Genomic DNA, 24,768 nt, shown 5'->3' with positions numbered 1-24,768 from the left:
TTGCAAAAAGACTAAGAAAGCATTACTCACAAAGAACATATATATATATATATATATATATATATATATATATATATATATATATATATATATATATATATATATATATATATATATATATATATATATATATATATATATATATATATATATATATATATAGGGTGGGCCAAAAGTAGCCTCGCAGTTAAAACAGAATAAAAAATAATTTATTAAACGCATAAAATTTTTCAGACATGAATAAGTGGCATATTTAAGAATGAGTGACATGAAAAGGATAAAAATAAGTAGCATGTATTAATGGCACAGTATTAATTTTCTATTGAAGAGTACTTTGAATGAGAAACAGTCCATGAAGTAACTGTGAGGCTACTTTTGGCCCACCCTATATATTATATATTATATATATATATATATATATAATATATATATATATATATATATATATATATATAATATATCTATATATAGTATATATATATATATACACATACACACACACACACACACACACACATATATATATATATATATATATATATATATATATATATATATATATATATATATATATATATATATATATATATGTTCTGTGTGAGTAATGCTTTCTTAGTCTTTTTGCAATTTTTATATTTTCCAAACATTTCTGTGTATATATCTATCTATCTACCTATCTATTTATATATTATATATATATATATATATATATATATATATATATATATATATATATATATATAAATTTGGTGGTTTTGCTGATAATGATATTTCTGATACTGATTTTTTTTTATACTAATACGTGGGAGCTGTAATGCTATCAAGGGTGGTAAAATCTTTTTTGAATATGGGAGGAACTAACAACACATTATTTTTTTTATTTTCCTATTTTTATGTGTTCAGCAGATAATTGCTTGACATCTAGTGAGTCACGAGAGATAGTTAACAGTGCCGTTGATTTTTCTTTTCTCCTTTTTTGGAAGTTAGCCATCGCTGACACAAGTTTTTTTACCATGAGTGAATTTGAATTTATTTTTTCTCTCCAGTTGGTGTGAATTTTTTTTAATATTTCAGTTCATGACTTAGAGTCATTGTTCGGGAACGTGTTCGTGTTTTAGCTATTTGATGCTGCAGAGAAATATATGGGAGAATTTCTTGCATGTTTTGAATGCATAGGTAATGGCACTACATTTTTTCTCTGGATATTTGTGTTCCCGAAATTGTGAGTTTCTTGCACAATACATTTGTTGTATTTGTGACAACTTTGTGAGAGATAGGAAACTTGGTTAAGTTTTCTAGTGGCCTATGTCGTAGTGCATATGGAGAAGTCTTGGCTTAGACACTGTGTATTTGGAGTTCTGTTATAATTAGTTGTGGCACATTGGTGATTTTTTCTAGAATCTTCTAGACAGTTTTTATTTGCCGAGTTTTTGCCCTTTTTTTTAGCAATTATGCTAAATGGAGAGAGTCTTATAGTTTTTGACTATAACATTGAGTTATTCTCTGGAGAATTAAGATATACTATTTGGAGTTATAATTGAGATATATTTGGAGTTATAATTGGAGGTATATATTATTTTGGAGTTATATTTTGAGATATAATATATTGGAGATATATTTTTGGCCATTTTTTATATTTGCCAATGGTGATGAGAGCTATGTTTAGTTCAATTATTTTGCAGCCATCTTTGTTGCAAATGGAGACACATATTTGGAGATTATGGGGCAATATTTGTGAGTGTGTGAGTTAGTTGCCTGGAGTGCACATTTTTTTGGAGATATATTATTTTGTTGGAGCCTTGTTTTATTCCACATGGAGTTATTGGGGAAATAGCGGTAAATATTTTGTACTTGCCGAAATAGAGATGATTATTCTCTATTCTTGGAGTGGTGTTGTTTTTTATTGACATATGGCTATTGGAGAAATAAGAGAGAAATATAAGGGGTTGGTTATTAACCAAATGGAGGAAATATTTTTTTAACCGGAGTGGTGTTATTATTAATATAGTGAAATGTATGGAGTTGGAATTAATCTTTGACGGGTGACCTTTTTTTTTTGTGGTTATGGAGTTTATTTTTAGCCAAGAGAAGATTTCTGTGGTTCTTTCTCTTTGGTTTCGTGACTATTTAGAGAGGAGTGGCATTATTGCATTAAGAGTCCTATGGAGGTGTGTGCATTTTTTATGTTCACAAGTGTGTTATTTTGGAAGCATATAATGGGGCAAAGTCATGGTGAGAGAATAAGTCTTTGAGACAAATTTTTGAACACATTAATCATATCCTGGAGTTAATTCTGTGAAATGTGTCTGTTAGACGTTTTTTTGAGAATCATGAGTTTCCAAACTTGTGTGTCTGACTAGACAATTTTTATGCTGCTGTTAGAACATGCGTCCGCAGGCGATTTTTCTGCTGACAAGCGATGTGATGAGCCGTGTGCTGACTTTATTCCTCTGAGGACGATTGCTCAGAATTTTCGCAATGTCTGGAAATGTTGACAATAGCATTTCACGAAAGCGCATGGGTGAGAGTTTGCTTTCTGGACATCTCCAGTAGATAAAGTTGCGATGTCGAGAAATTCCGTAACTTTACAGGGAGCATTTCTTGGGAAAAATGCGGGGGTTATGTATATCATACATATATTATGTATTTTGTGATTGGGGGAAAATCTACTTGTGATTATCCTTTTTTTAATTTTATTTTCTTCCTTTTCCTATGAGAGATATAATTTGGGGATTGAGCTTAAATAGCATTTCTTTTTGGACGGGAGATGTAATTTGTCGGGGGTTGCTGTTTACGTAAATGGGAGTTTGACATTAAGTCTTTTTGTAATTAGTTGTATGAGCAGTAAAAGGGTTTTTGCTGTTAAACATTGGAGATTTTTACTGATTTTGTGGGTTGTTTGAATATCAGAGCTTGAGAGAACATTTTTTGGGTCTGGGTGTGTTACGTGATTCTTTTTTTTTTCTTGGGCTCATTACGATTTTTTTTTCTTTTTTTTTCTTATGAGAACATTCGAGTTTGAAATGTAAGTGCAGAAGTCCGTGGAGTTGCTGTGATTTCTGAGTTGTGTGTGTGCTGATGTGTGAGTTTGGAGAACTTGATGTTTCTTTTCCTTTGAGAGTTGTGATGATGACTTATGATTTAGTAGTCATATTAAGGGGAGTTAATTGGGAGACGTTCAGTTAGTATTTCTGACTTTTTGAGATCGTTGTTTGATAGAAGTAGTTTGTCTGGGTTAATTTTCTCTGATTGACCAGTGACTCGACTGACATACTAACACACACCAAAAGTCATTTCCCGACGCCAGCAAGACGTCCACCAGCCGTGCAGAGAGGTTGCTGCCGTTTTTGGTGATTACAAGAATTTCCATGATGGTGATCGCGAGAATTCTACAGCATGTCTTTTGGGGATCTGCAGAAGCCGTGAGAAGTCTTCTACAATGAGGGAGGCACTCAGTCTTCCTACAGCCTGCTATAGTGTACTGTCTGTGCAGCTAGTTGCAGACAAGCAAAGAGGGATATTCAAGAATCCGAAATGCAGAAAAATTAGAGAAAATGCGTCTAGTGTTATTAGGAGATATAAGAGTAACAGACTTTATTTCATAATGCCAGCGACGTGCAGTTATTACTTATGTTTTATTTTAAGCCGGCCAGTGTGTTTTGTATTTTGCTAGGCAGGGGCTAGCGTGGTAGTGGCCGAGCCGTGAAACGCCTATGGTTTTTTATTAATAATATATTGTCCATGTGTTCTCTGTGACCTATGGAATGTGGAGAACAGTGAGAAGCGACGACCTGAGAAAGCTGACAATGAGTTTCTATAGGTGGCGTGAGATAAAAATGCTTAGTTAGACAAGTCAATGCACGACAGTTTATGAACTCTTCTCAAAGTGCCTTTGTGAAACTGGATGCAGCTAGAATCGTGAGGCGCTAACGAACTGTGTGTTCGTATGTGCGTGTGCGCCTCTTCCCTTTAATAGTTTCATACGCAAGTCTATGGGGGGATTTTGATAGAGGCGTCTTCGAGAAAGGCAAGATGCCGTGGCGCTCACCGGGAGTCTTTGTTATATAGTGTTTATAGTGGTCCGGTTGCTTGGGTGAGTGTTAAGATTACTTTAGCCAAAGAGCGGCTTGTTGTCTGTTTGACATTTTAAAGAATATCCAATATTTAACCTATGATTGTTAATCTTGTGTGTGTACTTACCGGGATGTGTTCTGTGTCTTTGAAACAGACGATTCTGGCAGAACTGGCAATGGAGGGACAAAGAGTTCCCAGAGGGGTGTAGACTAATGATGACTACCATTACTATTAGACATTTTACTGTTCGGGTTTTTTTGAGTTAGTCTGTAAGACTTGATTACTTGATTGATTAATTGTTTATTCATTGTTAATAAATGTTAATGTTATGATGCGACTCTCTCATTTTCGTTACCTGTTAGAATGGAGAGAAAGAGGTGGAGAGAGAGAGAGAGAGAGATTGCTTAGAGAGAAAGAGGTGTCGGTGCTAGGAGAGAGAGAGAGAGTAGAGAGAAGAGAGAGAGACGAGAGAGAGAGAGAGAGAGAGAGGAGAGCTGTGTATTGGTTTGCCTGACGTTCGTTTCGTGCTGCACGCTTACCTAATAAGTGATGGGAAATATCCCATTACATATATATATATATATATATATATATATATATGTATATATATATATGTGTGTGTGTGTGTGTGTGTGTGTGTGTGTGTGTGTAAACACACTTCAATGCACAAAAAAATCACTTCAATAAGAAAAATGGAAAATGCACATAAAAGCATTTCAAAAGAAATAATCACAACAGAAAAATTTGCGATGTGTAAGAAATGAAATAGTTTTATCAAACCACTGTAAATCTGTTTTAAAGTTGCAACTTAAAAATTGTAATATCCCTTTACCTTAATACCAATTATGTTTCTGCTGCAGCTAGCTCCAAATTTCACCATAAAAAGTGCCGTTACACACTTGTACAATGCTTGTTCAGATTCCACAATAAGCACTAAGCAACATTAAATAACAATAAGAAATACCAAATCTAAAATTTACAAGTGGCCAATCACTAAGTATAAAATCTTTACGTTAAAATGAAATAAAAAAAATATCTTGCACGGGAGAGAGAGAGAGCAGCTTCTGCACGCCCTTCTAGGCAACGCGATAGGAAGTCTCAGAATGACATATTTGCTCTGCCCTCTTATGGAAACGTCAGTGGGCCTCGTCTAAAATGGTTGGGCGGACAATTTTGGGAACGAGAGACAGCTAACGTCGTAAAAATTCTCTTTAAAAACAATAAGTATTGAGAAAGCGGGATTACATTCATTAATAAGATATGACTATAGAATTTTCTCGAATCAAATTAAGTTGCGTCATTTCCTTGAGTGATGTCACAAACCTTTCCACCTCAAAATTAAAGTACTTACGAATCAACAAATTTTTTGATGAATCGAGAGACATAAGAGTTAATTTACCAGTAATTTTTAGATAGTTTTTAATACAAAAACATCTTTAACTACTGACATGAAATGAAAGGTATCAGACGTATGGGAAACGTTTTAGGCTTACGAAAGATGATGCAATCTTCATGTGGTTTCTCAATAGAGACACAAGTCTGAAACAAGTCACGAGTGTCGCATGATTGATTACAAAATAAAAATAAAATTGGAACCCCACGGCCTCAAATGGTGACAGCTATTTTCCTGCTTCGAACATACATTGCCAGTTTCTCTTTCTTCTCACATTGTATGTTATCCTTAACTTTTAAACCATGTTATGCAAAATCTGAACATACATTATTAGAACATACTAACTCTAAGAAAAATAAAGAATCTGAAAATATTGCAAACAATTTTACAATACTTCGTACAGTTAATGAAAGGATGATATGCATTGCGAAAGCAACAGCATATAAGATACCTCCCCTAGGAGATTGATTATCATAGTGTTGAATCCCATGAGTCGCAACAGTATAAATAATCTACGACTTCATTGTTCTTTCCAGAAATGGTTTCTAACTTTACACAGTAGGTTGACTGATAGTCCTGCTTCTCAAAGTTTCTTGAAAACTTTCTTCAGAATCTTCAAATGATCTTCCCAAGTTGTAGAGTAAATCACTATGTCATCTACATATACACCTACTCCTTCTATAAACCCTAGAAGTTGATCCATCTCAGTACACATTCTAAATGGAATTCACAATCTTAGTGAAATATACTGTTACTTGAAAATAATACAAAGTTTAATTAATTCTTGAATTAATTATTAAGTAAAATTAAATCAAAAATTAATTTATCACAAAAATCAAGAAAATTAATTAATCCATTTGAAATTCAAAAGTGTTAACTAATAACTGAAAATTAGAAATTAATTCACAAATGCTAAACAACAATAAAACTTGAAAAGAATTCCAAGTAAATGCAAAGTAATTCACAAGTGTTAAACTCAATTAAATATGCAATGATTAATTAATGAAAACAATTAAGTTAATCAAATTATGAATGTAAATGAAAACACAGAAAAATGTGGAAAATATAAAAATTGCAAAAACACTAAGAAAGCATTAATCACACAGAACATATATATATATATATATATATATATATATATATATATATATATTATATATATATATATATATATATGTAATGGGATATTCCCATTACTTATTAGGTAAGCGTGTAGCACGAACCGAACGTCAGGCAAACCCAGCCTCTCTCTCTCTCTCTCTCTCTCTCTCTCTCTCTCTCTCTCTCTCTCTCTCTCGGCAACTCCTCTCTCTCTCTCTCTAGCACAGACACCTCTTTCTCTCCACCCCTTTCTCTCCACTCTAACAGGTAATGAAAATGAGAGAGTCGCATCATAACATTAACATTTATTAACAATGAATAAATAATTAATCAATCAAGTAATCAAGTCTTACAGACTAACTCGAAAAACCCCGAACAGTAAAAATGTCTAACAGTAATGGTAGTCATCATTAGTCTACACCCCTCTGGGAACTCTTTGTCCCTCCATTGCCAGTTCTGCCAGAATCGTCTGTTTCAAAGACACAGAACACATCCCGGTAAGTACACACACAAGATTAACAATCATAGGTTAAATATTGGATATTCTTAAAAATGTCAAACAGACAACAAGCCGCTCTTTGGCTAAAGTAATCTTAACACTCACCCAAGCAACCGGACACTTAAACACTATGTCACAAAAACTCCCCGGTGAGCACCACGGCATCTTGCCTTTCTCTCGAAGACCCTCTATCAAAATTCCCCCATAGACTTGTGTATGAAACTATTAAAGGGAAGAGGCGCACACGCACATACAAACGCACACTTCGTTAGCGCCTCACGATTCTAGCTGCATCCAGTTTCACAAAGGCACTTTGAGAAGAGTTCATAAACTGTCGTGCATTGACTTGTCTAACCAAGCAGTTTTATCTCACGTCACCTATAGAATACTCATTCATCAGCTTTCTCGGGTCGTTGCTTCTCACTGTTCTCCACATTCCATAGGTCACAGAGAACACATAGATAATATGTTATTAATCAAAAACCCTAGGCCTTTCATATATAAACAATTCCATAAGAAAAATGGATAAATGCACAAAAATATCACTTCAATAAGAAAAATGGATAAATACATAAAAAATAACTTCAAAAGAAATAAACACATAACAAACAAAATTGCAATGTGTAAAAAATTAAATAGATTCACCAAACCACTGTAAATCTGTTTTCAAGTTGCAACTTAAAAATTGTAATAACACTTTACCTTGATACCAATTATGTTCCTTCTGCAGCTAGCTCCAAAATTCACCATACTAAAAAAATTCACCTTGTTTCGTAAAAAGTGTCGTTACACACTTGTACAATATTTGTTCAGATTCCACAATAAGCACTAAGCAATGTTAAATAACCATAAGAAATACCATATCTAAAATTTACGAGTGACCAATCACTAAGTATAAAATCTTTACATTAATGTGAAATAAAAAATATCTCGCATGGGGGAGAGAGAGAGAGAGAGAGAGAGAGAGAGAGAGAGAGCAACTTCTGCACGCCCCTCTATACAATGCAATAGGAAGTCTCAGAATGACATATTTGTTCTGTCCTCTTATGGAAACTAGTCAGTGAGCCTCGTCTAAAATGGTTGGGGGAACGATTTTGGGAACGAGAGACAGCTAATATCATAAAAATTATCTGTAAAAACAATAAGTAGAAAGAAAGTGGGATTACAATCATAAATAACATTTATTATTACATGATTTAAGACAATAAAAGTCTTTTAATGTAAAAGATATGATTATAGAATTTTCTCGAATGAAATTAAGTTTCGTCATTTACTTGAGTGACGCCACAAACCTTTCCACTTCAAAATTAAAGTATTTACGAGTCAACACATTCTCTTTTGACAAATCGAGAGATATAAGAGTTAATTTACCAGTAAATTTTAGATAGTTTTCAATGCAAAAACATCTCTAACTACTTATATGAAATGAAAGGTATCAGACGTATGGGAAATGTTTTAGGCTTACGAAAGATGATGTAATCTTCACGTGGTTTCTCGACAAAGACACGAGTCTGAAACAGTCACGAGTGTTGCATGATTGTTTACAAAAAAACAAAAAACAAAATTGGAACCACACTGCCTCAAGTGGTGACAGCTATTTTCCTGCTTCGAACAGACAATGCCATTTTCTCTTTCTTCTCACATTCTACGTTATCCTTAACTCTAAATCATGTTATGCGAAATCTGAACATACATTATTAGAACATACTAACTCTAAGGAAAATAAGGGATCTGAAAATATTGCAAATAATTTTACAACACTTCATACAGTTAAGGAGAGGATGATATGCATTGCAAAAGCAACAGCATATAAGAATATATATATATATATATACTCATATATATATATATATATATATATATATATATATATGTGTGTGTGTGTGTGTGTGTGATATATATATATATATATATATCTATATATATATATATATATATATATATATATATATATATATATATATATGTATATATATATATATATATATATATATATATACATATATATATATATATATATATATATATATATATATATAATATGTGTGTATATATATATATATATATATATATATATATATATATATATATATATATATATATATACATATATATCATACATACACACACACACACACACATATATATATATATATATATATATATAATATATATATATATATATATATATATATATATATATATATATAAGCGTCCTTCTGACACTTGGTTACTTAACTATTTCCCTATTAAAAGTATGCAGAGATTGCTTAAAAAAGCAGACTTGATCTGTCATCGTCCTCCTCATTCTTAATGACATCCTAAGGCCATTAGCCATTGCCTGTCATATCCCTGTCACCGAAATACATATCCCCGAATCTCAACTGTCGCTGCCCTTTATCTAATTAAGACACCTGGCCTTAAGCTGATAACTGCCCCCTTCCTCAGAGAGTTGTTAAAATTCCTCCAGTCAATTTCATTAAAGCTGAGCAAATTAGTGGTAACAATATCTTGTATATGATAGCAAAACTAAAACGAATAAATTCTACTACATGTCCAGTTAGTATTAAACTTTAAAATAGTGAATTGACCACTGCAGCGGGATGGGTGGATGTGTAAGCGAAACTCAGTACATTGGGTAGTAAGAATGAACTGCCACTTGGTTCCCAGAGAACGAATTTCTCGGCATAGGAGTTATCGAAATTGAATATTTACGAATGAATGTTTCACTCTAGCCAAAGTGGTTGATTCATGCACAAACCCATTTAGATAACTAGCCAAAACCTCACGTGCATTTGGACATTTTCACAGCTGAGTATTCCAGTTTGGAATTTTTGTGACACACGTGTGTAGATTAATTTTGTTTTTGTTGTGTTGCTTGTCCTTAGAGATCCATTGCCACATGTTTGATGAACACTGCCACGCTCCCGTGTCGGGCCCTACCAACTTACATTTCGTGCCCTCTCTCCCTCTACAACCTTTGGAATAGTGCCACTGAGTTCTTAAGAGAACTGCCTACGTCCTTTGGGTTTCCCTATTATCCTATCTCCAGAGATATTCGTGAATATTAACTGTGGATGTATTAATTTGCTCATATTTGCATTTAGTTTTAGCGTTACTATATTTAGTGCATACAGTTATTCAGTGATTTTGTGATTCATCAGTGTAAAGATTTTGTGGCGTTTTGTGCTTTCGTTTATCATTCAATTTAAGTAATAATGCTTTACTGTAGTCCTTACTCGTATGCTGCCACTTTCCCTGCATTGCAGATATGTTGAATGTCCCTGTTGTGTGAAGTCCTTCTGTAGACCAACAGTGCCAGCTATTCTACTCACTGCCAGTGCCTTACCCGGGTAAAATACCCTGAAATCCCAGCGGGAGTCATCCTTGCTTACAGTCCTCCACTCTGTAATAATTAAGGATCCTAATTGCCATTTGTGCATTATGATTCGACTATATTATTTTAGTATTTTTGCTTGCAATTGTGTGGCACTCTTGATTTGAGATTAAGATTGTTACTATAGAATTTTTTGGAAAAGATTTGACCTCTGAAAGAAGTCGTCATTTAGTCTAGTTAACAAGAGAAGGACCTAGATGTAAAAGGCGTTGTTGTTAAGCCAGCTTAATAAAAGATTCGATTGATCAGTGGCTTATAATCCTTATTTTGGGTGAATGAATTTCCTTAACCAAAGGTGAAAGTCCTCCATCCCCAGTTATACCTGCTCCTTGGAATAAATCTTTTTCTCAGTGAACTTACCAGTAATCATCCCTGAAGCTGAAATTTCTTTATAAGTTATTATTACACTAAATTTGATTAACAAATTAAATTTTGCTATGTGATATCATTTGATTCTATGAGTAAATGATTATAAATTCTCAGCCTTACACACTGGAAAGAGTATGCATTTTACTGCTGCTTATTTGTTAAGCCTTTCTCGGATGCCTATGTTTACTGTAGTTGATTTCTAAGGTTTGCTGACTGTTCCAAAGAAGGATTAAAGCTGTATAATCAGTTGCGAACCAGTTTTCACCACGGCCAAAGAATATGGTTCACCAAACCAAAGAGGAAGAGAAGGTCAAGACAGGTGAGGCAGGAGGAGCGGGTCTTCCTGGTCGCAGCCTAGGCTCGTTCACAGCGCTATAACTAGAGTCTAACTCACGACAACACACATTTCACCAGAGTGATCACTCAACTCGTTGACACAGAACAAAAGACACACAAATTGCATTTATCACGAAAACGAAACAAGGCAACACATCACCAAAAACAAGCAATGTTCAAAATCATGCAACAAGCTACATATCAGCAATTAAAATATGCAACGATCAAATGTGCAATAGGATAACACATCATTAACTGGAAATAGGCAACACTGAAAATCAAGCAGTAAGCCAACTTCATCAATCGATTCATAATACTCTCATCGTGTAATAAGGCTCTCTACTACGAGCATCATATAAGGCACAGGATTGCAATAAGATAGACAATGGTAGTGTTCATCAGAATGACTAAAGGTTATTTCGTTAAGAAAATAAGTTCCATTAATAGGCGAGACAACCCAATCATAGCGATAGCAAGAGATTCTCTGTGGAAAAAATAGACTGTGAACTCTCCAATGTTCATGTAGATGCACGCATTGCATAATGTCACTTCAATTAGACAACATGGAGACATGTGAGGGATAACGTCTTGTCCCGGGCAGATCATGAGTTATGCAATGACACATTAGGAAATCACAAAAACACATCAGCATACATGTTCACAGTTCCAATATCAGGCCTGGCCTCCACCCTTGTTGAACGCACAAGATGCAAGACTTACAGACTAGCCCTAAAACCTTCACCTTCAGATCTCTTTTCAGCTCCCACTCTTTTTGAAAGTTTGCATATGAAACAAGAACACAGCACATTATACTACTCTGTTCATCACCCACTATGACATTTTCAGTCTCTGCCCAATTGCGGCCTTTCTCTTCGGTCTAAAATTTTCACTGTCCACTCCTTCACTCGCACTATCTCGAACACTTTCGGGCTCTGTTTCATTCATCTCAAGTCTTTCACTTTTTCGGGTCACACTTTCAACACAATCTTCCAGCCCATTGTTTTCGTTCCCTCTGAGTTGCTCTCATCCTTGATACCTTCTTTGTTTCTCTTCCTCATCATCGTTGGCGCTCACTTCTAGGGGCACTAAGTGCTCCACTGCACATAGGTGCTCTTTGCTTTCGAAGAGGACTTTACAGATTGTATGATCCCTCGATCATCAGGGTAGATAACATCAGTTCTGCCGAGGGGCCACTTGACCGCACTTCCACTGCTCCACCTTTACTAGAATGATGTCTCCTACGTGCAGTGCAGTTGCAGAACTCTCCCTGAAGTCATGGCGCTCTTGAAGAGACCTCAGGTAACCCGTAACCCTGTTGCCAGTATTACTTGAAGCATTCAAGCATTTCAGTGAGTCAGAATTGCTGATGACGCAACTGCTTAGTGGTCAGGGTTTGGTACATCTTGTATGTGACTACCAGTGGCAATAGACAAACTAGATCGCCCCAGACCAGGTGGGAGGGCGTGAGAATCTCGTCGTCCCTTTTGTCTGTAGCGTACACCAGCAGGTGAATGTTCACAACTGCCTCAGCCTCCTTGATGAGCATGCAAAACCATTCCTTGCGGAAGACATTGCGTTGTGAGGTGGCTTCGAGGGTGTGCTTTACCACCCTGATCAGACTCTTAAAGAGGCCTCCTTTCCAGGGTGACCGAGGAGTTTGAAAAGTCCAATGAATCCAAATCTCCGGGAGGTAATGTTGTGTGATGTACTCATTGTACACCTCGCTCAAGAAGGTGCTGGCAGCGCAGAAGGTCAGGCATTGTCACTATACATGCGAGAAGGTGCCCCATGTCTAGTGGCAAATCTGAGTAACAGCACAAATGTTACCGCAGCCAGTCTGCTGCAGAAATCTAAGTAAACTGCACGGCTGACCCTACAGGCAACGATGAGGAGGTAGCCTACCCTTTCTTCGATCACTCGGGTGGGGTGTATGAGGCGGATGGCCTTCAACCCTGTGGTGCAACGTTCCTGTCAAAAAACAATGATTAATGATATTCCTTAACCTACTTCTGTATAGATTACCCCATCCCTTATAACTAACCCTAACTGAGCAATGAAATTGGTAATGTGAGTGGGCACTGCTACCCCATTCTCTAAGTGGTCACACTCTGTAGCAACGTGGTGCCATCGTTCCATATAAACAAGTTTCACAAATGGATCTGCCTTGAGGCGTGCAAATTTTAAGACATTTTTCATCAACTTAATTAGTTACACAAAGTCAATGTTACTCCCCCTGAGATCCCATAGTTCGGCAGGCGAAGACAGTTTTCCTTCTTCCTTCAACTCTCGAAGGACTGCGGCAACATGAAAGTGGTTTTGGCTCAACAATTCGGCATGGTCCAATGGCAGTTCAGTTTGGCCTATCACGTGAAAAAAGGCTAGTCCCTTGTGCCACAAAAGATTGTTGCATAGTTCCTTCAGTGTTGCACCTCGAGTTAGATTGTTGCTTAGTTCCTTCAATATTGAATTGAACCTCGGGTTAGGTTGTCAGCTGGGTTGCTAGTGGTGGGCATGTACCTGAGCTCAATGTCACACTCCTGCTGGATAAGGTTAATATCTCCCACCCTGTTCGAGATAAAGGTATTCTTACTTCCCTCCCTGCTCGCTACCCAGGTCATGGCTGCTTTGCTATCTGTCCAGATGACGATGCTATAAAATTCCAAGACTTCAAATGCTTAGCTGACCTGAACCCTAACAACAAAGCTAACAATTCTAGTTTAGGGATAGTTGATCTAGCCTGCTTCCTCAGCATCATCCTCATCTTAGATGTGGAAAGGTTAGTCTGGCCTTCCTTCCCCCTCGTAAGTTACTGCCCCATATGCCTTACTAGAAACATCAGTGAATATGTGTAACTCTCATTCCCTCTTGAATTTCAGTGTGTGAATGTAAGTGAATTCGTCTAAGATCTTATTTGCTTGCTCCAGTCTTTCTCTATTTAGTACAACATCCCATCCTATTCCTGCTTCCTACAAATCATGCAAATAAATCTTACCCCTGACAAAAAAATTGGACTGACAAGCCCCAAAGGATCAAACTTTGACACTAATATAGACAGCAATTTGTGTTTTTTAAGACTAATGCCCTCCCGTTCACATTTATTCCCCTTACATGGTTTCAGACTCAAACAATCACCATCTCTATCCCAAATCTAACCCAAAACCAAGATCTGTGCAGGCTCATTTCCTACCATTTGTTGCTCAAATACCCGTCAAACGCCGACTGGACGTATTTTACGTCGACATTTTTTGTCTCTCGGGTGCCGAATGGACATATTTTACGTCGACATACAAAAGTTTTTTTAAAAATTTGCGGAAAAATACTTCTAGGCCTACCAGCTGAAAACTCTTGAATCACGCGCCTTGGGGGATGCTGGGAGTTCACGGATCGAGGTGTTGTTTTGTTTACAATCGTTACGCAGGCGCGCAAGCGCGAATTTCTTTCTTGCCACACTAAAAAGTATCTCGGAAATTATTTCGTCACTTTGACATAATTTTTGTACCATTTTAAAATAGCCGTTACATGGAGCATTATATATGAAAATGTGCGCAATTTTATGTAAAATACAACAAAAAAATACTCATTATTGTAGCTTTTATCAGTTTTGAGATATTTTCATATAAGTAAGGATAAGTGCCAAAATTTCAACCTTTGGTCAAATTTGACTCTACCGAAATGGTCGAAAAACGCAATTACAAGCTAAAACTCTTATATTTTAGTAATATTCAATCATGTACCTTAATTTTGCAACTAATTGGAAGTCTCTAGCACTATATTTCGATTTATGGTGAATTTATGAAAAAACTTTTTCCTTACGTCCGCGCGGTAACTCTTCCGAAAAAAATCATACATGCGATTGTGGTAATGTTTGCATCATTTTAAATTAGCCGTTACACAAAGTTTTATATATATGAAAATGTGCGCAATTTCATGCACAACACAACTAAAAACAACCCATGGTTGTAGCTTTGACCAATTTTGAAATATTTTCATATTAAAAATGATAAGTGACAAATTTTCAACCTTCTGTCAACTTTGACTCTACCGAAATGGTCGAAAAACGCAATTGTAAGCTAAAACGCTTATATTCTAGTCATATTCAAGCATTTACCTTCATTTTGCAACAAATTGGAAGTCTCTAGCACAATATATCGATTTATGGTTAATTTATGAAAAAAATAACATTTTCTTTACGTTCGTGCGGTAACTCTTCCGAAAAAATCATACGTGCGATTGTGGTAATGTTTGCACCATTTTAAATTAGCCGTTACATAAAGTTTTATATATGAAAATGTGCGCAATTTTATGTAGAATACAACAAAAAATAATTGAAGGTTGTAGCTTTTCTCATTTTTGAAATATCTGCATATAAATCACGATAAATAGAAAAAAAACCACGTTCGGTCAACTTTGACTCTACCGAAATAGTCGAAAAACGCAATTGTAAGCTAAAGCTCTTACAGTCTAGTAATATTCAGTCATTTATCTTCATCTTGAAACAAATTCGAAGTCTCTAGCACAATATTTAGATTTATGGTGAATTTAAAAAAAAAAACTTTCCTTCCCTCCGCGCGCGGATTCTCCGCCACAAATCTCCGAAATGCGTACGTTCCATTCTCGGAATATTTGCTCCGTTTCATATCAGGCATTTCATAGAGTTTTATATATGAAAATGTGCGCAATAACATGTAGAGTGAAAAAAAATATTTGAAGGTTGTAGCTTTTCTTATTTCCGAAATAATTGCATATATATATATATAAAAAAATTCGACATTCGGTTCAACTTTAACTCGTCAGATATGGTCGAAAACTGCATTTGTAAGCTAATATTCTTACAGATAGTAATATTCAATCATTTGTCTTCATTTTGAAAGAAATTGGAAGTCTCTAGGACAATATTTAGATTTATGTGAATTTTTGAAAAAAACTATTTGTTTACGTCTGCGCGTTACGAATTCATGCATTATTTTGTGTATATATCTGTGTTGCTTTTATCGTTTTACAATGTGTTATATACCAAAATGATTGCAATTTAGTGTACATTACAACGAAAAAAAAAGTAACTTGTTACCTTTAACCGTTTCACGCACAGCGCGATTTGATACAATTATAACATGAAATTTCGTTTTTGTGCTATCATATATCGCATTATATATATGATAAGGATAATTTTTTTCATTTCTGATGGTTGTATACTAAACTTCAGCCAATGAAAAAAATATTTGAAGGTTGTAGCTTTTCTTATTTCCGAAATAATTGCATATAAAAAATATATATATAAAAAAATTCGACATTCGGTCAACTTTAACTCGTCAGATATGGTCGAAAACTGCATTTGTAAGCTAATATTCTTACAGTATAGTAATATTCAATCATTTGTCTTCATTTTGAAAGAAATTGGAAGTCTCTAGGACAATATTTAGATTTATGGTGAATTTTTGAAAAAAATATTTGTTTACGTCTGCGCGTTACGAATTCATGCATTATTTTGTGATAATATTTTCTCTGTGTTGCTTTTATCGTTTTACAATGTGTTATATACCAAAATGATTGCAATTTAGTGTACATTACAACGAAAAAAAAGTAACTTGTTACCTTTAACCGTTTCACGCACAGCGCGATTTGAATACAATTATACATGAAATTTCGTTTTTGTGCTATCATATATCGCATTATTTATATATGATAAGGATAATTTTTTTCATTTCTGATGGTTGTATACTAAACTTCAGCCAATGAAAAAAAAAGGAGTCAAAAATGAACTCTTAATCTTGAAAACTAAGCGCGCTGTGATTTTTTGAAAAAAATATTTTTTCTGCTTCCGCGCTCACTCTGAAACACCTCCGGCACACGGGAGACATTTTTTTTTTACTGCTTCGGCGTTTAAGGGTTACTATGCTATTGCTAGCCCACCCCATCAATGGCATGTGAGCCTCATCTAACAATCACTTTACTTCGATGTAATCCCCTCTCATTTCTTCCTTGGTGTGGTAGGTCTGCAAATAGTTATCCACATAAAATGATCTAATAAGCTGTCCCTCCCCTTACCCTTAAGGTGCATTCTAAGAACTTGCTGTAATAGGTAAGGGCTAATGGTGATACCAAAGACCACAACTTTGAAAGCAAAGGTAGCCATTCGTGTCAACATCTTGTGCCAAAGAAAGTGTGCGTATTTGGTATCAGCTGGATTGAGCAAGAGACGGTGGAATGCTTTATATATATCTGATGTTACTGCATGAGGATGTTTTCTAAACTTTACTAATAGATCATAAGGCATCTCGACCATATTGGGACCAGGGTGTAAGCAGTCATTCAAAGACAGTTCGCATTTGGTCTGGGTGACGCATTAAAAGCTATGCAGAGAAGAGTATTCAAACTTTGTTTCTTGACTCTGAAGTGTGGCATATAATATCCCTCTATCTGTGCATCATGAACTTCTATAAAGTCCACTTCCAGATACATCTGGGTCTTTTTCAAACTGTCTGTCGAGTGAGTTCACTGTAGTTGTTGTTCAGACGTTCTGACCCACGAAATGGCATACTTAGTGTCGTGGCATACTTATTTCGATAACCCTGATCTGTTTTTGTGACACTGTTTGACTTTTTCCATCGCTTCATGCTCTGTGGTAGTGAATTGCTCATGCGTGGTAATGCTAGTTGTGTCCAGTCTCCACCATATGTCGACGTCGTGATTCTGGTTCTACCAATCTACGAACCCGCAATGTTCAAACAGTTGATGCGTCTAACCCCCTGTAAGGCCCACTGGGCTACCCTCCCATAAGGGATGACCCCACCATGGGTAACAAACAAACTGAACAAAAAAGTTAAAGTAATCAGCTCCTATTAACATGTTAACATTCTTCAACTCATTGTTTTTAACCTTTAGTAGACAGGTATAAAAAAATCGATGGAAAGAGGAAGATATGCAAATGCACAGGATGAAAGAAAAAAAAATTCAAAAAATTTTCCCTACCTTCCACGAGAATTTGAAAATGACTATTTACAACCCATTTTTCAAGAGAATTGTAAATTTTACCAACTTATATATGTTTTTTCTAATAAATAACTATTTTATTTTGTAAAATTATAATTACAGCTCACACAATATCAAAACAGATAAGAAATAAAATCTGTAACAAATTCGTGGCATATTTGTTGTAAAATATTTACGTAAATATACTGAGAATGATGATTCAGTAACTTTTTTATTTGTACGTTTTTTCTAGTATTTCTGTGCACTTTTCTTTGCAAAGTTACATTTACAACCGACATACTATCGAAAAAGACACGAAAAAAAACCAACAGCGACGACTTTATATATTTATGAGCAAATTTACAAAAATACGTTTTGTGAGACAGACGCAGTACATTGTCCCTTGAAGTCAGAAGCAGAACTGAAGTCCTAAGACGCCATATTCGTGATTTTAGCCAGTGTAAAAAGTTGCCATTAGTGAATTTATGGGCTATAGAAGTATTGGCACCTCTTTCCATCCCAATTCTTTCCAAATCGATGGCGTTGACTATTGCTTCTCTACAGGATCAATCTGTCCACCATCCCCCCCCAAACCTGTCCATTAAAGGTTTATATCTACATTGCCCATTTTGCACCCTGTGTCTAGCTAGCAAGAGTCTCTTTACATTCATCAAGCTTACATTGGGAACTGGCGTGTTTACTTCAACTTCATTGTGAACAACGAGCGTTACTCTAACAACCCTCTGACCCATATGTAATTTGCAAGATACAAAATCAAACTCGCCCTTGACTATTTGTGAGCTAAAAGGTGAGATTTGTGCGATTTTAAGGAGAACACGTTTAATCACAGGCAGATTGAGTTTTCGTGCCAGCTAACTAGATATGAGACTGCATTGGCTCCCGGTGTCTAGGAACATTCAAGCCTGAAATGGCTGGTCATGCGCGTGCCAGATGGCCATAGCGGTAGGGAGTAGGGTTGCAGGGAATTCAACTGACGGCTTATCCTTGACAATTTCCGCATTGACGCAAGGCTTCTTCTCATCCCTTTTGGACTGTTTCCCCAGATTTACGTTACGTTTTTGGATGATTCTGATTTTTTGTTTCACTGGTTTGAATACAATGTAAGGAGATATCCACTACACAATTTGTAGCTGCATTTGCTGCTACATTGTTTGCTGCTATGTCCCGTACCAAGAAAGTTGAAACACGTATATGCTAACATGAGTTGGTGCTTTTTCGCTTTGGCGTTTGGATCTTTAGTGCAACTGAAGGTGGTATGATCACCATTTCAAAATGGGCACAATGCTGGCCAAGAGGTGCTAAATTCTAGGACACACACACACACACACACACACACACACACACATATATAATATATATATATATATATATATATATATATATTATATATATATATATATATATATATATATATATATATATATGTGTGTGTGTGTGTGTGTGTGTGTGTGTGTGTGTGTGTGCGTTGGTGTGTGTCTAAATAAATGTTGTACATGTGTCGGTTACATTTATGAATCTAAACTTTTCTCTTTCGTTTACGATCCGTTTTCGATTCAGCCTGCCTTGTTCTGGAACAAAAAAAGATCTCCATCATAATATTCGTGAACATGAACGACAGTGGTTGTCATTAAGGATATAATAATCCTATATAATATATATATATATATATATATATATATATATATATATATATATATATATATATATATATATATATATATATATTGTTACGGACTCTTAGATATCTCAGAGACAATGTTACGGTGTCTAAATATCCTGGTTAAAGGGTCGACACAATGTTACGGCCTCTGAGGGAGGTCCGCTTCAGGTTCGATATAAAATAAAAAAAAACTTATCAGCACAAACAGTTGAAACTGGGGATACGAATATAGAAAGAAACACTAACACAACAAAGGTTTATTTACAAGCTTACTAACAAAGGTAAATGCAGAATGGTATCTCCTATTTACATAAATAGATAGAATCTTACACTGCATGAACTGGGGGTACCAATGAGGTAATAAGAATACTTGCTAAACAGTTTGGCACTTCGAAGAGGTGGCTTCATGAAAGTAGATCGGCGATTGCGGACGTCCTCTTGACTCCGTATTGCAGAAACTAATCTTCTTGTAAGGCAGGAATTTCCCAACACCTGTAACAGGACCTTTTCTTCTCTGAAGTCTGCTCGACGTAGAGACAACTCGGTCGTCCACACCAGAAGACGACTAGACCAATATCCAACCAACTCTTCTTTTGATTGATACTTCGTCGGTTCTTTCGTCTCTAGTCTCTCTCTGACGATCACTGCTGCTGATCTCTCACTGATAATCTGATCGGTGGCTCTTACTAACTGGTGATCTCCTCTTTTACAATCTCTTCCTTCTACGATCACTCTCTCCAAAGTTCGTTCGTCGTATTAATACAGCACTTTGGGGGCGGAGCCTACGGCGAACGTCACAGACTCCCGAGGTTTCTAGACATTCTTAGATGATCTAGACGAGGTATTGCATCAGAAATCGCGGCGTTTCTCCCGTAATATTGGCGCATTTTTGCGCTCCACAACACTCCTGCTGATTCTAGAACCACCACGAAGATAGGCGCCTCCAACAAGGGCGCAAAAGCTTCCTTACTGCCGAACTTCTCGAAATTGCGTTCTCCTTTCCTTTAACTTCTTTTGCTATGAAGCAATTACCATCACATATATATATGATATATATTAATAATTAAGATATTATATAATAATAATAGAATTATTATTATATCATATGTACATCGAGCTACAAATTTCCTTAATTCGCTCTAACTCAGAATTATATATTTTCATATAAATGCTTAACCGAAGGGGAATTTTATAGGCGATAAGAGAATTGTCGGCTCCCGGGCGCGAACCCTCAAAACCAAACAAATCCAGAACGACAGTGAAGCTTTAACCCTCCCCACCACCGGCTATAAGTTTATGCTGCCTCTCACCTCCAAATACCTGTCGCTCTCAGGTATTCGTTGTTTGTAGACAGCATCAACCCACCTCGACCTTGGTAGTGTTGTAATGTTTTGACAGCACGTAGCCATTATATGAGTCATATCACATTACTGTGATTCATATACATACATTGAGCTACAAATGTCCTTTAATAACTAATTCGCTCTACCTCGGAATTAATATATTTTCATATATATGCTTAACCGAAGAGGAATTTTTTAGGCGATAAGTGAATTGTCGGCTCCTGGGCGCGAACCCTCGAAACCAAACAAATCCAGGACGACAGTGAAGCTTTAACCCACCCCACCACTGCAAGAGGCTATAAGTTTATGCCGCCTTCCACCTCCAAATACCTATCGCGCTCAGGTATTCGTTGTTTGGAGACAGCATCCACCCACCTCGACCTTGGTAGTGTTGTAGTGCTTTTGATGGTAATGTGATATAACTCATAAAATGGCTACGTGCTGTTAAAAGCACTACAACACTTCCAAGGTCAAGGTGGGTTGATGCTGTCTCCCAATAATGAATACCTGAGTGCAACAGGTATTTGGAGGTGAGAGGCAGCATAAACTTATAGCCTCTTGCGGTTGTGGGGTGGGTTAAAGCTTCAATATCGTCCTGGATTTGTTTGGTTTCGAGGGTTCGCGCCCGGGAGCCGACAATTCTCTTATGGCCTAAAAAATTCCCCTTCGGTTCAGCATATATATGAAAATATATTAATTCCAAGATAGAGCGAATTAGATGTTAAAGGACATTTGTAGCTCAATGTGTGTATATGAATCATGGTAATGTGATATGACTCATATAATGGCTACTTGTTGTCTAAAGCACTACAACACTACCGAGTTCGAGGTGATTGATGCTGTCGCCAAACAATGAATACCTGAGTGCGACAGGTATTTGGAGGTGAGAGGCAGCATAAACTTATAGCCTCTTGTGGTGGTGGGGTGGACTAAAGCCTCACTGTCATCCTGGATTTGTTTGGTTTCGAGGGTTCGTGCCTGGGAGCCGACAATTCCCTTATCGCCTAAAAAATTCCCCCTCGGTTAAGCATATATATGAAAATATATTAATTCCAAGGAAGAGAGAATTAGATATTAAAGGACATTTGTAGCTCGATGTATGTATATGAATCACGGTAATGTGATATGACTCATATTATAGCTACGTGCTGTCAAAAGCACTGCAACACTACCAAGGTCGAGGTGGGTTGATGCTGTCTCCAAACACGAATACCTGAGTGCGACAGTTATTTGGAGGTGAGAGGTGGCATAAACTTATAGCCTCTTGCGGTGGCAGGGTGGGTTAAGGCTTCACTGTTGTCCTGGATTTGAAGTTGTCAATGGTTCGTGCCCATCAGCTGGCATATCTATTATCGCTTAAAAATTCCCCTTTGGATTGTATTGAGCGCCGACCTGACCTTTTATACCACGCTGCAGCGTTGCCATGTCATACAGGGTTGTAAATGTGCGAATCGGTTTCCCCGTAGGCTACAGCATAATTAGGAGGCCCACGTCCTTCGCGGCGGAAAGAAAATAGCGACGGCGAACAATGCAGGTGACCCTAGTGCTTACCCTGCAGTAGTCACTGTGAGTCCCACGGGCAATGCCTGGAGATACGTCAGGTGACATTTGGCATGACCACCCATGACTTGTTTTGAACATTTCAAAACTGGAGCGGGCTACGGCGCCCTAGTGGGCGAAGCTTAGAGCCCGGACGACCCGTCACTGTACGTCTACGATTTTACGTATTTTTTACGTTACATTTACGGTTAACTGACGTAAGCTGTTGCCAACTACCAATTTCCGCTCATGCGTGGGCGTGCGTGCATTGATACGTGAATGTGTGACCTTTGCATAATAGTAAAATGAAAGAAAGTAGTTGCAGCTAGGGGCTGAAGGGACACTGCAAAGAACCTTGAGTAATGCCTACATTGCACCGAATGAGGTGTACTGACGGCACTATACCCTATGGGATGCATAAATTTGTCATCAAAACTGTATCCTCCACATTTCGTTTAAGCATAAGGGAGTTTTTATTTTAGTACTGTATATAATACCTTTTTATAGCCTGCAACAACAGCAAGTAACGCCTGAAAAACGTTTCATGCTCCATGCTTTTAAAGTTATCACTTTCAAAATCCAAGATTCTTCATGGGAGTCAAACTACCGCAAAGTTCTTGGCCTCTTGTCTGTAGTGCTAATTACTGGTCATATACCATCAATTTTACCATCTTGTATATTGTTTGACTCATCCAGTGAGTTATTGCAACTCTTTATAAATGGCATTAAACATGCATTTTTAAGTATATAATTTAGCAACCGCGATGAAAATATTTATTCAGTAAATATCGACTTTGCGAGCAGGAATTAAGAGGCACTGAGCACTATTACCAAGAAGTCAATAACACTTAATATATTTCTCGGTGTATCTCATTTCAAGAATATGTTGTTGTTGAATTAGCGTTGCATTATGTTTAGATATATCGGACTAAAATGTATAGGTCACACAAGCCATAAATTGTGAAATGGGGACATTTTTTCGGCATTGTGACTGCTAGTAATGGCTATGAGACCGAGTGTAGCTAAAAGGCGTGGCTTGTGACGTCATGTAACAGCTCCACGTGCTTTCATTGGTCCTAATATTCCCCATCCCTATACTCTTCCAGACTTGGGAAATATGTTGGCGGGGCGATACCGGTTTTGTTGTTGGCTGTGCATGTGTATGTTCGCTATAGACGGCGAAATTACTGGGCTGAATTGAACCATAGTCAGACCATATATGTAGATTTTATTGGAGATGGTTTTTAGCTAAGTGTTGTTTTGATCCAGATGCCCAGCCATGCTAACTTCTTTAATATTATTTGTAGAGAAAAAATAAAGCATTATTCAGGTAGAATATTTCACGAGGACTCTAATTATTCTCTTACTTTTCTTGTGCGATGAAAAATAACGATGATATTACGGGATGATATTAGTTTTATTTAAAAAATTATTCCGTTAGAATTTTCCACAAAGATTCCAAATATGCTTTACTTTTCTTCTACAATGAAAAATAACGATGATTTTATAGTTTAAACAATGTTGGCCTGCTGTTGCCAGCCACCAGGTGCTAGCCGATATATATTGCATAGAAATATATATGACAGAGGGTCATGTACTCAAACAAGGCTAAGATACAATTCATTAGACCTTAGGAATAATTTACACCAAAGAGGTGTTGTCCCTGATATGGACTTCTGTTCAATCCTTGCTGTTGCGTTCACGTTATTCTGAATGTAGTATAATGAATTAGATCTTAACAGATATTTATGGCATAATATTTGGAATATACATAATAATATTATATATTTATATATATACATACATATATAAGAAATATTAAGCATAAATATCATTTAAAATCTACATCACTATAGAACATTCAGAATAACTTGCACGCAACACCAAGGATTGAGCTGAAATACATATCAGGCACAATTCATCTTTGGTGTAAGTTATCCCTAAGCTCTAATGAACTGGATATGAAATGAGTATTAAAGGATATCTGTGCATAATATTTTTCAGTATAAAATATCTCTAATGTATAAGTGAAGTGAGAACGAGACAGGGAGAAGTGATTCATATTGG

General features: G+C 36.4%; 1 protein-coding gene across 3 annotated transcripts in view; it reads right to left on the bottom strand.

The window, feature by feature from the left end:
- The window catches only part of LOC135219512 (uncharacterized), a 90,464-nt gene that overhangs the window by 26,776 nt on the left and 38,920 nt on the right, over positions 1–24,768 (bottom strand). The gene's annotated exons all lie outside the window — the stretch shown is intronic.

This window comes from Macrobrachium nipponense, chromosome 1 (genome assembly GCF_015104395.2).
Source record: "Macrobrachium nipponense isolate FS-2020 chromosome 1, ASM1510439v2, whole genome shotgun sequence".
In the NCBI taxonomy this organism is placed as follows: Eukaryota; Metazoa; Arthropoda; class Malacostraca; order Decapoda; family Palaemonidae; genus Macrobrachium; species Macrobrachium nipponense.
Note: the sequence above shows the minus strand (reverse complement) of the source record. Positions and strands in the feature narration are given on the sequence as shown.